This window comes from Culex pipiens, chromosome 3 (genome assembly GCF_016801865.2).
Source record: "Culex pipiens pallens isolate TS chromosome 3, TS_CPP_V2, whole genome shotgun sequence".
Classification (NCBI taxonomy): domain Eukaryota; kingdom Metazoa; phylum Arthropoda; class Insecta; order Diptera; family Culicidae; genus Culex; species Culex pipiens.
This window is the reverse complement of record NC_068939.1, coordinates 15,335,035-15,349,462: the sequence shown is the minus strand read 5'-3', so window position 1 is coordinate 15,349,462 and position 14,428 is coordinate 15,335,035. Positions and strand designations below refer to the sequence as shown.

At 33.2% G+C, this 14,428-nt stretch overlaps 1 protein-coding gene and 1 non-coding gene across 4 annotated transcripts in view; both read left to right on the top strand.

Annotated features, from left to right (window-relative positions):
* LOC120418025 (nuclear hormone receptor FTZ-F1) overlaps positions 1-14,428 on the top strand; it is a 277,913-nt gene that overhangs the window by 103,501 nt on the left and 159,984 nt on the right. The window lies entirely within an intron of this gene.
* Positions 11,761-11,901, top strand: LOC120418052 (U4 spliceosomal RNA). The gene has a single exon (XR_005605550.1). It is a non-coding gene; the product is annotated as a U4 spliceosomal RNA (small nuclear RNA).

Here is a 14,428-nt window from a genome sequence, read left to right as displayed (position 1 = left end):
TCGATTAAGTACTCGACAAACACAAAAAAATAAGTTTTGTCAAAAAATGCTCCAGTTATTCGATGAAAACTTCAGTTTTTGGTTTGGAAACAACATTATTAATTAATAGTTCCAGAGCTTATCGCATTACCTTTTCAATGATGTATAATTGTCCTAATAAAATATTTAAAATGGCTGAGCAATGTTAAAATTAAACAATCAGCCTTTTTTACGAAAAACGCTAGTTTTTTACTTTCAGCTTGCGTATCTCCGTAATGAACAAATTTAGAGCTTTGAAAATTTGAATTTTTCTTAGTTAGAATGTTTACTTTTGAGAAAACAAAATTCCAAAAAATATTTGGAGAAGGTCACTTTTTTTAAACTTGGCCACCCAATGTACCATAGTGCAACTTTGCCTAAGACACTAAATTGAAATTTTCTTCAAGATTTACAGATTTTCGAATATTTACCTGCCAAAACTGTACAAATAAAAATAAGTATTTCAGGTAAAATTTAAATAAAAAGATTTAAAAAACTGAATAATTTTATATTTATAAATAACACATTTAAAAATCAAAAATTACCGATAATCATTTTTAACTAAAACCGTCAAACAGCAAAATAACAGATGATGTAAGTAAAAGACAAAAAGAAATAAAAATAAAACAAAATTGAAAATACATATGTGAAAACTACTTTTTTTTCCGTGTCTCATCGCTACTCGCAGTGCGTAGCGGTGGCATTCTAAGGCCCAAACGATGTGCTGAGCAGCTGCGATCGTGCAAAATGCACATGCACTCATCGCCGTCTTCATCTTCGTCGTCGTCGTGACAGCAGAGCAGCAAAATAAATAGCAACCAATTGAAGGCAAATGGGCATAGTATTTACGCTTCTGGCGTGTCTCAATTTGAGACAGTACTAAGCAGAGTCCGGGGGTAGTTTCCTTCGAGAATAGTGTACACACACTATCAAAAGGGTGGTGTTGTGTTTGCAAATCGAGTGCAAGTATGCAAGCTTCTCGGCAGGCCCGGCTTAAGCGGCTGCCCTCGTACACTAGACCTACTTAGAATTTGAGCCCGAGGTTAGGGCCTAGATCGGCGGCGATACGGCGATTCATGGCGTAGAGCTAGCGAAACGCACTTTGATTCAATGGGTGGTGGGTGGGTGGTAGGTGTTTGGGTTTGGTGGGGGAGGAAGGAACAAGGGTTGGTTTTGCCAAGATTTCAGAAAGTGGGCAAATTGTTTGATTAGTGGTTGGCGTATGTGTGTTTGCTGAAAAAGGGCAAAAAAGTTACTTTCCAGGCATAAAACTGTTATTCTTAAGTATTTTTATTAAATTCAGGCGAAAAACATATCAAATATGGGTAATTCTCCGCCAACTCACACAGCAGTTGCCCCGACCCCTCTTCGATTTGCGTGAAACTTTGACCTTAGGGGTAACTTTTGTCCCTGATCACGAATCCGAGGTCCGTTTTTTGATATCTCGTGACGGAGGGGCGGTACGACCCCTTCCATTTTTGAACATGCGAAAAAAGAGGTGTTTTTCAATAATTTGCAGCCTGAAATGGTGAATAGATAGAAATTTGGTGTCAAAGGGACTTTTATGTAAAATTAGACGCCCGATTTGATGGCGTACTCAGAATTCCGAAAAAACGTATTTTTCATCGAAAAAAAAACACTAAAAAAGTTTTAAAAATTCTCCCATTTTCCGTTACTCGACTGTAAAATTTTTTGGAACATGTCATTTTATGGGAAATTTAATGTACTTTTCGAATCTACATTGACCCAGAAGGGTCATTTTTTCATTTAGAACAAAATTTTTCATTTTAAAATTTCGTGTTTTTTCTAACTTTGCAGGGTTATTTTTTAGAGTATTACAATGTTCTACAAAGTTGTAGAGCAGACAATTACAAAAATTTTGATATATAGACATAAGGGGTTTGCTTATAAACATCACAAGTTATCGCGATTTTACGAAAAAAGGATTGAAAAAGTTGGTCGTCATCGATCATGACCGTTCATGGTCACCCGCGACAGACACGGACGACGAAACAAAGAGAAACGAAAAAAGTAACTTTTTCAAAACTTTTTTTCGTAAAATCGCAATAACTCGTGATGTTTTCAAGCAAACCCCTTATGTCTATATATCAAAATTTTTGTAATTGTCTGCTCTACAACTTTTTAGAACATTGTTACACTCTAAAAAATAACCCTGCAAAGTTAGAAAAAACACGAAATTTTAAAATGAAAAATTTTGTTCTAAATGAAAAAATGACCCTTTTGGGTCAATGTAGATTCGAAAAGTACATTAAATTTCCCATAAAATGACATGTTCCAAAAAATTTTACAGTCGAGTAACGGAAAATGGGAGAATTTTTAAAACTTTTTTAGTGTTTTTTTTTCGATGAAAAATACGTTTTTTCGGAATTCTGAGTACGCCATCAAATCGGGCGTCTAATTTTACATAAAAGTCCCTTTGACACCAAATTTCTATCTATTCACCATTTCAGGCTGCAAATTATTGAAAAACACCTCTTTTTTCGCATGTTCAAAAATGGAAGGGGTCGTACCGCTCCTCCGTCACGAGAAATCAATAAACGGACCTCGCATTCGTGATCAGGGACAAAAGTTACCCCTCAGGACAAAGTTTCACGCAAATCGAAGAGGGGTCCGGGCAACTTTTCCCGATTTCGTGTGAGTTGGTAGAGAATTACCCATATTTATTTTTTTTTTAAATTTCGTAGATTCACTTAGTAATTCCAAATTAATGCTACCAACAGTGTTTCTGAAAGGCAAACAAAAAAAACAAGCCCCCCCTCGTTGTAATGTTGCGATAGGGCATGTTTTGCCTTTGTCTCCAAATTAACATTTCGGCGGGAGATTTAAATAATTTTATGTCACCCCCTTCCACAATCGTAAAAGCCCATCATCATCATCATGATGTAAATTTTTTTGGTGCATTTTGTCTGAGGTCGGAACGAAAGCATTTTGGTTAAGCATCCGTCGCATCGTAGAGCTCCGAAAAAGGGCTTATCTGAATGCTTTTGTTGTTGTTGTTGGGCGATGGGTGGTTATGTAATTTGGGCGTTTTTTGGGGGTTTAGAAAAGGTATGTTAAATTAGAATTTCTTTTATGTGTTATTTTTACGGATTTGTTTTTGGATTTATTTTCATGATTTTTCAAAATCATGTTTAGACAAACTACAAATTGACACAAATTGAATTTCCATCAAGTGTTTGGCTCAATAGCTATTCGTCTCAATTTCCTAGCATTTTCCTAGCCTGCCAACTCCAAACCATCTGACAAATGTGCATCCGTTTTAGTCAGTAAACCTCAAACCAACCACCAACTCCACACAGCACAAACTGCGCAACTGCCTTGGCTCTTCCAAAACGGAATTGTGCTACTTTTGAAAGAAGGAAAAAAAACCAAACCGCATCACCAGCCAGCCACAGCCAGCCAAGCGGATTTCACTCTCGATTTCCACCACACCGTGCGCGGCTAGTACTACCGACTAAGCTAAAACCTATTACACACGCTATTACGTGGCTCACGTCATCGTGAGCGCACGTCTTGGTCTTGGTGGGGTCTGAAGAAAAAAAACCACAAAGAAGTGCCAACCAAGAAAAAACGGATCCGGACCTGGGTCGCGACTTGGGTCTGGTCTGGTTTGGTGCCCCACCGATCGTAATGAGTGTCCCACGGAGAGTTGCTCTCGACCACGACGACTACGACGGTGGTGGTGGAACAGCTGGAAGTTGAGCAAGCGAGGTCTCAACCGAGCTGAGTGACGATGCTTCGCCGAGACCTTAGGAAACACTCCCAAAGTGAGTTGGAGGTACTTCCATAGCGAGCTTAATAGCTAGGGCTGACCATTTTGTTGTTTCAGTAGTTTTTTTAGTTTTCTCAATTATGTTTAATTAAAATTCCTGTCCATACGAAATTGCTAGAAAAATAATTGAAAATCTTGATCCATATTTAATCTTAGAAAGGAATCCTTTGAAAATTTGTCTTATCTTTATGGATAAAAAAGAAACAGAATTTTAAAATCATGAATGACATTGAATGACAAGGCTGAAAATCCCATTGTTCAGTACTCTTGGAATATTTCATTTACTTTGAAATTTTGAATAAAGTCGAGTTTTGCAACGATTTGCAAATCCGGTAAAAAATAAATAGATTTTTTCCAGTGAATCATTTGTTTTTTTCTGTTAAGTTTGTCATCGATGTGTTTATTTCAACTCAAAAACCAAAAGAATACTTAAATGTTAAACTTTTCATTACTCGAATGAGTGTCATTCTTGGTTTTTGGCCATTTTGTCACTATTAAATGACAAGAAAAAACGCAAAACGGAATTGCAAAATAGTAATTTATCAACTTTTCAGCATCCATTTCAGTGCTGAAAAGTAACACTTTTCAGCATTAATTTTTAAAAGTGTTTCTATTCGATTCTGCTATTTTTGGTAGAGAAAAGTAGGCTGTTTCGTCGTTCTAGGAAAAGCAAGGAGTTTCACGATGGAATTGCAAAAATATATTTTCGCAAGGGTTTATTTGTTCAACACTTAGAACTAGGTAATAGTTTCCAAATATCGCATCAGTTCGCCAAAGGTCGGAAAAAGAGTTTTGAAATAAAAATTATAGAAAGCTTTTTCAACTGTTTGAACTTTTTCCAACAATGGAAGAGGTAGGACTCTTTCTTATAAATTGGGGAGAAAACACTTGACCTATTTTTTTAAATAACTTTCCAACTTGCAATGCATTTTATTAACATTTTAAAAATAAATCGATTGCTATATAAACTTTAAAACCATAAACAATCTTCGAAATTTATTTGAGCGTAAAGGTTAAAAACTTTCCAAAAATTACTTTTTTCAAAACGCAATACTTGACCAAAAAAATATCTTTGTCGAAAAAAAAATAAAAAAAGAGAAACAGAAAATTTTTTTGTCAACGACAACTTTTTGTGTTAAAAAAGGTATTTTTTTAAAGAGCAATCATTTTTCCTCTTACGTCCCGATTATAACCTTCAACGTTGACAAAGACACCAAATCAATCTGAAAATCCTTCCTCAAAATACAGATTTTCGATTATTACCGTAGAACTTTTTTATAAATAGGCCTTACATTGAATGAAATTTATAAAATTATTCAAAACGTGTTAAATATCTGATATTTGGTGTAATCAAGCTTAAATTTTTTCCATTAAGTTACAATATTTTATGACAATCTTAAATTAGTCTGAAAAACGTTTTTATTGTTTTTTTTAACTCATTTCTGACTGATGTTTTAATTTAATTGACATCAAAGAAATTCAATTGAATTTTCATCAAATATGGAATGAATTGAGAAAATTGCAGAAATTTTTGTATTTATTTAAAAAGAAATATTTTTTTTATTATTGGTGTCCGAGCTGATTTTTGGAAGATTAACAAGATCATTTTTTTTAATTTTTAAAAGTTTGTTGGCTTTGCTCAAATTATGAGCTGTTTCTTGAAAAATTTTAACAAAATTATAATATTTGAAGTTTATCATTGTCTTAACGCGAAAAAAAAATAAAAGTATAGTCTGAAATTGTTTTTATTTTTTGTTAATGATTTCTTTGAGTTTTTGCATCATTTTAAACAAGGTGCAGATGAACTGAATAAATTTTTAGAAAAACAGGTGAGTACTTATGTTATTTCTGAAATAAACATTCGAAAAACAAAATGTTTTCCGTTAAATAATTCATTCAATCAAGAGCAGTTCATTGAAATAAAAAAAAATCCCTTTTAAATATTTATTTATTATAATGTTATATATTTAAAATATAAGATTTTAAATATCAATAGTTTTGGAAAAACATTGAAGCGAAAATTTTTGTATATGATTTGTTAGTTATTGCGTTTGTTGATCACTTTTTTAAGTAAATAAATAAAATAATCGGAACAAGTTATCTGGGAGTTGAAGCATTTTTTCAAACCAAAATTTCGCAAAATATCAATAATTTCATAAAAAAAACAAAATTCCTCGTGTTTTTGGTATCTATCGTTGATTCAAAAATTCAAATGTATGAGAAGAATAAAAAGCCTTATTTAATTAAAACGTTGCTGAATCCACCTTTAAATGGTGGTGCCTTCCTCTCATTTAAAGATTAATTCAATTGTTTGTTAATATTTCTTTAAAGTTTTGTTCTCTAAAAAATGAAACTTATTCAAAAATTTTAAGTGAGTTTTGCATTCATTAAAACATTAGATATTTGTAAAAAAATTTGAAGTGTTTTATTTTTTCAATCATAATTGGTTCGAAACTCTCTTTTTCAATTATTTCGATGAATTTTGAAATCTTTGAAAAATGTGAATTCTACACTAAATTGAAAAAAAAGTGAGTGATTTCGCTCTTTGAAGACAAACTTTAAAAAATGCGATTTTCAAGATGGCATTCTTTGAGTGCGAAAAAACAAAAAAACAGATTTTCTTTTTTCAGAGAAAACTATTTTTAAATCAATTATGTGAGTTTGATTTATTTTTCGCCAGAAACATTTTTTATAACTGACAGGACCAAATGTTAGAAAACATCAGAAGAATTAGATCGATTCGTTTGAAAATGTAAAATAAAAGTTTAGGCTGAAGACAATTCGAAAAGATTTTTTTTTATCTGTGGGTTATTGCATTTTTAATTCTGTTACAAGAACATTTCTTTAAAGATTGCTATTAAAATATTTTTTATAAAAAAAATAAATTCAGGATTCGGTTTTGTTATAATTTATTTTTCAGGTAGAATTAAAAAAAACACTTCAGCGTCAATTATGAAAAACATGTAAATTTATTTTTTTTACTAACACGTAATTTCGCATGCTCGAAAAAAGGGGGGATTTATATGGAAACTCCCCCATTTTCTCGAGCTTGGGAGTTTAGGTGTAAAAATTACAATTCTTTGAAAAACGCTCAAAAAGATTTAAGTTTTATTAGCTTGATCGATAGGTTATCCCATATTAAATTGGTAACACTGGGCATTTTAAGATTGAATTCATATACATGAAAATTCAACCTTAACTCTCCATTTTTATTCTGTTTTTGTTTCAAAAGTACAAAACAAACAATTAGGTCTGGATTGTCCTAAAACAAAAAAAAACGAAACATTTAGCAGAATATGTATTTTTTTTAGCCATTCAAAAAATCTATAGTTATTTTTAAATGTCTTATAATCTACGAGGATTCTTACGTTCGCAGGACCTTCTAAAAAAATACTCTAAAATACATGAGGGTACACTCAAGTTTCCAAACAAGTTCAACACTCAACCGGCCTACCCTACCAAATCGCCGCTTTGTCTATTTTCGGTCTATCTGGCCCAAGTTTACTAAAGCATCAGAGGTAGCTCCACTCTACCACACACACAGCAGCACACACCACTTCTGCTCGGTTCGGTGTGTGAGAAACGCAACCCGAAATAGCAGTAGAGCTGAGCTGAACTGGGCAGACGACGGCAGTGGTGGAGCAGAAGAAGTGGCGGCGGCAACACGGCGATTGCGCAATCTCTATAGAGAGTGAAAATTGGCCAAGTGCAGTAGGACAGCGAGCAGCCGCCAGACCACCATCCGCCGTCGCCGTCTCCACTACACCATCACACAGTCGAGTTGGGGTTTGAGAGTAGAGCCGAAAGTGGGTCGCACACCACCGATGAACGACCAAACGAACGCAGCAGCAGCATAGAGTGTGTGTTGTTGGACTATGAGAGTGGTTGTTGATCGAGTAGGTAGGAGAGAGTGGGAAGAGAGGGGAAACTCTGCTGGCTTCATCATTATCGGACGGTGGTCGTCGGCAAGCGGAATAGGTAAAACGGACGCAGCCGTTTATTCTCCAACCGATGAACGACGAAGAGAACGAATTGGCGAAAATAATTGCAAGCTTTACAACAAACAGAATGAGAGGAAGGTTCTAGAAGCAGTGTGATCGGATGGAAGATCGGTTGGGGGTCTCAGGTTGGAATAAAGGATTTTCGTTGTTGATAATTTAAGACGATCAATAATTCAGATTTAAAAAATTATTCTAAAGAAAAAAGTTTAAATCTTTGAAGTGTGTTTCAAAACAAATTTATTTCAAGTCTCGCTTACTTTTTCAAAAGGTCCTATGTACATAGGAAACCCATGGCGCATTTGTTGTTTTGGAAAAGTGATCTAGAAATTATCAATTTGAAGGAGCTTGTTTGAAAAAATGGCCACACTGAATAGGTAATTTTTTCCGAATTCGGTATTTCAAAAATCGGTAAAGTGTTGCTCGGTAAACCATCTTTCAAAATGAACAAAATGATCGATCGATGAACAAAAAAATGAACTTCACTACCGAATACCGAAAAGTTTTTACCGAATTTGGTTGAAAAATTGTGACTATGGATAATCGAATCAAAAAATTATATTTTTGGTTTTTTTATTTTTTATTGTCGAGTTTATGACCCCTTAACTACGCGACAGAGATTTAGAACTTTTAAATTCAAAATGGCGGTGATGAAATATCGAAAAAATCAAGTTGGTTAATCAAAAAAAAAAATCGATAGCGATAATTGTCGGGATGATAACGATAATGTATCGTTTTCGTTATTGTTGTTTCAATAAGGCTGGTATAAATTTTATTTAAAGGGAGACCTTTAAAATGAGCCCGAAAAATCGGGGTAAAACATTATTTTTTCAACAAACTTCAAAATTTTATTGGAAACTTAAGAGCAATCAACTGAAATCAATTTAACATGCATTCCCCTGCGTTTAGAATCATTTTTAGAATGTTTGGGTTGATTTACAAATCTTTTGAATTTTTGAAAATTGTCGATGTTGATGTTTTACGCTTTATTTATTGTTTCAATTAACGAATGAACATATTTGTTATGATGGTGTGAGTTGGTAGCATTATTCTTTCGATTTTGGCTTTGAGCCCTCAATAAATGTTGATGAAACGATTCTCTCGACCTTGCATTTTGAGATTATAATTTGAAAATTCATTGATTTTTATAATAAGCAATATGGTTGATACCCAAAGCTTAATTTTGATTTTAATTATTTTTTTTTAATTTATTTAAGTGTTTTTTTTTTATTTGAAAACACACGTATTCTTTCCGAAAACACTTATCAAATTATTAGCTATGTTTTCAATACTCAATTTTTCACAAAAAAAATCGTATATCCTCGAAAACATTCATTTTTTTATAATTTGCAATGTGGGTATCAAACGAAGCAAAATTTTGCATCATTTTCAATCAATTATAGTTTTTAAATTAAATACTCAAATTTGCACGAAATACAACGTTTTTCTTAAATACCGTATCTCACATTCAAAGTAATTTGGGAAAAATTGAGTATTTTACCAACAAATTTCAAATAAAGTGAAAATTCATAAAAAAAATCTTCTTCTTTTGATTGATACCCGTGTTGCAAATTATGTAAATTCGAGTATTTTCGAAAAAATACAGTAAACTATGATTTTTTTTATATTTTACGAAAAAATCTCTAATGAAGTGAAAAAACAGGTTTGTTGATACCCACAATGCAAATATTGAAAATTTAAGTACTTTCGATAAAATACAATATTTTGTGAAAATTTGACTTTTTTACAAAGAAAATACTCTAATGAAGTTACTCACAAAAAAAATTATAGTTTGATACCCATATTGCAAATTATGATTATTTGAGTATTTTCGAAAAAATACGATGTTTTGTGAAAATTTTAGTATTTCACAATAAATACTATAATTAAGTGGAAATGCATACAAAATTTCGCTTCGTTTGATACTCATATTGCTAATTAAATTAAATTAAATTCGAGTATTTTCAAAAAGTACGGTATTTGATGAAAATTTCAGTTCTATACAAAAAAAATAATAAAGTGATAATACATACAAAATTCCGCTTCGTTTAGTATCAATTTGCGAGTTATAAGAATTTGAATAAATTCGAAAAAACAGTAGTAACGAATCTCGATAATTTTATCGCTGGACAAAAATACATTTGATTTTTTTTTATTAATTTATATTGCGTTTTCCATTTTTTTGTTTAAATTTGACTAAAATGAATTTGATGTTAAAATTCAAAATATAAAAAAATAAACATTAAAAAATATTTTTGTTCATGATTTGATTATTTGAAATCTCATAAAATCTTTCGAATAATCGAACTTCGGAAAATCGTAACTTCGAATAATCGAGTCTGGACTGTATTTAAAATAATACATTCTTTAAAATATGTTTAAATTGACCTTTTTAAGTTGTTTAAGAGTTGATCATGTTTTCAAGAACGGAAAAACTCACAAATTAAAGATTACTGGAACATGAACAAACTATTAAAAACAAAATTTTCAATTTAAAAATCTCCTATTTTTTTTAATGAACTGTTCATGTTTAAAAGTATTTGTATGCATGGCTTTTACTGAAACGAGAAAACGCTATTTTGAAGTATTTTAAGTTCTTAAGAATATGCTTTTAAAATATCTGTTCAATTTTTTACAAACAAAAATGTCATAGAAAAACGTATAATTTCTCTTAAATATATTTGAATTAAGGCATCTTTTCATTTTCTTACATTCAACTGTTTGTCCTTTCGACCTTTTGTACTTTGAAAACTTTGAAAAATATTTGCAACAGCCTCATGGCTTTCAACCTTTTATCTCACATGCTCGTTTTTCGAACGATTTTTGGTCAATTTATGAGTTTTCGAATAAAAATATTTTTCAAATTATCAAATTATCTCTAACATTTCATATGGTCGAAAATATTTTTTCTAGGATATAATTATTTTTTTCTGAGAAGTTCTAAGCAAATCTACAATTTTTTCACGACATAAAATTGATCAGAAAATCAGTTCTCGAGATACAGATTTTTCAATATTTTTTGTATGTTCAGCTGCCAAAATTGTATGGAGACTTGTATCGACAAACTAATGATGCAAAATGTCTTCTTTGGTTATAGAAAAGGTACGCACAAAATTTCATCCAATGCAAAAAAATTTAAAATTACCGTTGTCCGAAGTATCAGGGAATTGATCTTTTACTAACTGGATAATTTGGATTTCTTACTTTTATAAATCATATAGGAAGATTTATTCCTTATTAGATTAAGGAACATATTTCATACGCGAATTGGTATCTATTAAACTTCATGAACATATTAGAAAGAGGTTTGTAATAGTAAAGCAGTGTAGAATAGCCAGAATACATACTTCATAAAACAGTATTTATTCGTTCAGTTGCAAACCAAATATACAAATATACAAAAGCATAGAAATTATGCTAAAAATATTAAATTTAGAATTGTATTACAATTAAGACATATTTAACTATTTTTCAACCACAATTATTGAAAAGCTTTTCCACTTTCCTGTTAGACTATGATGAACCTTACAAATGTTTCTTCCGTTTCTACCTTGAAAGGACGGAGATTTAAAATCTGCAACATGGGGGGAAATCGCAAACCTGTTTTGCAAATTAGCTCAACCCTTCTTGAAAACATGTCCAGATAGAATCAGCAATCCCTAAGGATTTAGTCGTGGCTCCCTTTTCTATTTCTGAAACCAGTTAATTTAAATGTCCCCTTTCAGTTTGCAATTTCCTCGCCAAAAGGGGGTAGCAAACGGCCGGCTGCTGTTTGCAAAAATGCCCCTTCTAAACGAGGATGCAGTTTATTGACCCTTCTAAGAGCCAGGCAGGCAGGCAGGACATAAATCCGGTTTCCAGCATCCTTCAACTAGATACTTCACACGTAAACATCGCTAGCATATCGAGTCGTTCCGGGGTGATCCCGTTGGCCGGGGCCCCGGTCAAGTCAGCTTTGCGCAGTGGCGATATCGTAACCAATGAGGTACATCCGAGGTGCGATTATTGCTAGTTGAAAACTAATACCAATACCCCGCCATGGGGACGTGAAATACCGTCCGCTACGGCAATTTTTGAAAACCCCGAAAGGGGTCATAAGAAGTACTAAATAAACACCCCGAAATAGTACTGAAAAGTTAAACTTTTCAGCACTTGTATCAAAAATGACGACTCAACCTAAAGACTTTACTTGTCCAAGGGACTCGTCACCACTCGGATGGCACTGCTGCTGCTGAACCGCGCTGAACTGCTCTGCACAGGTGTAATTAACCTACTTTTTCGGGGGGCGCTCCGTCTGGCCAAAGCCAGTTCAGTTGCTTATTTTGCATTTATGGGCTCGGATTTGTGTAGCGAAGCTGCTGATGCTGCAACTCGCCACTCAAATCCATCAAAAAAAAAGTGTCTGCCAGTCTATAATGGCGCGTGTACTTTGGACTGATGCAGGGTGATGATGTTGGGTGCTGATTAATGATGTGCTTTTTCAGAAAATGGTTTATCGATTTTCGAGACGAGATAATCGCGATGGTTGAATTTTTCGTGGGTAATTCAGTTAGGTTGTTGTGATGCAATCTTGCAAAGTTATGACACTCAACAGTAAATACAATGTTAGGATCTGATTTGAACAGAACTAGTACCATCTACCAAATGAATTCATCAAATCAGAATCAAACTAGAACACTGCTAATCCATCGGAACAAGCCTTCAACTCAACTCGCCTCGCCACCATGCTCGCCGCAAATCTAGGTCACACGAGTTGTGCACTAATCCAATCCATTAGCCGATCGGTTAGGCCCAAAATCAGAGGCAAATCTCGATCCGCTCGTCGATCATCGTGGCCATGTGTTGGGAAAAAACAGAAAAAAAAGAAGAAAAAACACAAGTCCAAGTCCAACCTACCCTTAAACTAGCGAGAGAGATACCTTTCAAGAGCTGGTTATGTCCCCTCGTGATCGTGGGGCCCGAGCGGTGATCACATGGTGGTGGTGACTGTATCAAGAGTCAGTGTCAGACCCTCGTCGAGACAAAGTTCGAGTTTACCTGCCCCCTCCCGATGGATCTTGGAAGGCATGCAATCAGAAGCAGCAGCGCTGCTGATGCTGCTGAAGTTGCTGACGAGCTTATTTTGGAGATGGTTGGGGATTGATGCAGGGATGTTGAAAGGTATTTTTTTCAACTGAAAACTACAAGTGATTAAAAATATCAACGAAATTTAAAATGATAATATTTTTTTGTTTTTGAAAAGATCCAACAAACATCATTTTTTCAAACCCCTTTAAAATCAAAAATCACCCAGAATTGGGCTATAAGGTCTAATACGAGACTATACGAGACGATAAAGAGCACGGTTCGGTAGTAAAATGGTGCGTGCGGACAGAGAGGATAAATCCCAAAAATACCGAGAGTACTTTACTCATGGTTTCATTTTCCAAAAAAGTTCATCTATCAAAAAAAAAAGTACCGTACTGAGACTGGAACCCAAGACCTTCAGCATATTGAACCGTGCCTTTACCGTATAGGCCAGCATGGTTCGGTGCCAAAGTGGCGGTCATTTGTCCATGTAAGCCACTCAATAGGATGAACTGTTTCAATGAACGAATGAACACGCGAGAGGTCTATACTCTCGCAAAATAGTACTTTCCTCATGTTTCTTTTCGAGAGGACTATGCCCTCGGTTTTTAACTTTGGGTTTAATAATAACTCTAGAATTATACTTTAAATAAATAAAATATAGAATAAAATTTTCATCATATTTTGTAAATTATTCAGGATACTACTAAAACCAATTTATACGTCAGAGTGACACACAATTAAAATGTTGTTATTTATCATATTTTAGTAATACCACATTTTTAACATATTTTAAAGATATTTATCAGCAGTTCCATTTGAAAAGAGCACAAACCAAAACAAAAGGGCTCGGATCGTTATGACATTGTTTTCTAGAAATATGTATTAAAATGTTATGTTTTAAATATGAACATTTGATATATGAACCAAAATTCACATCCAGTTTGATAATATTAGGCATTTTTTGGAAAAGAACTTTAAAAAAACAATAACCTACGTTTTTCTTAACAATACTCAGAGTTGGATGTTAGCTCTCTTGTAAATGAAAAGTCATTAGTTGGCTTCCAAGGAAAACTAGTATGATGTCCAAAAAAATAAAAAAAATGCCGTTTTCACGGTGTGTGGTACAAAACCTATGTCAGAAAATTTCACGTAAGATGGTGAAACATGAAAAATGTCGACTCGTACGTGATATATGATTTTCGGAAAAAAATGAAAAAATGGAAGGCAAAAATTTCAAAATTCCAAGCAATGCCCTAAAGTTTTAACTAATGTAAAATTTTCAAAAATGTTCACAACTTATTTTCTAGTAGTTGTAAACATATTTTAGTATATACAAATATTTACTCAGTGTAAATTATCGCGAAAAATCTATTTTTTTTTTTTCAAAGTAAAAACAGGTATTTTTTAAGTACTCTCTCAATTTCTCAAAATTCAAAGCGATGACCTGACAATTTTACTGATGGAAAATGTTGATAAATGTTCAAAAATTGATTCCCAATAGTTAACATAATATTTTAATCCATTAAAATATTTATTCTGCGCAAATTAC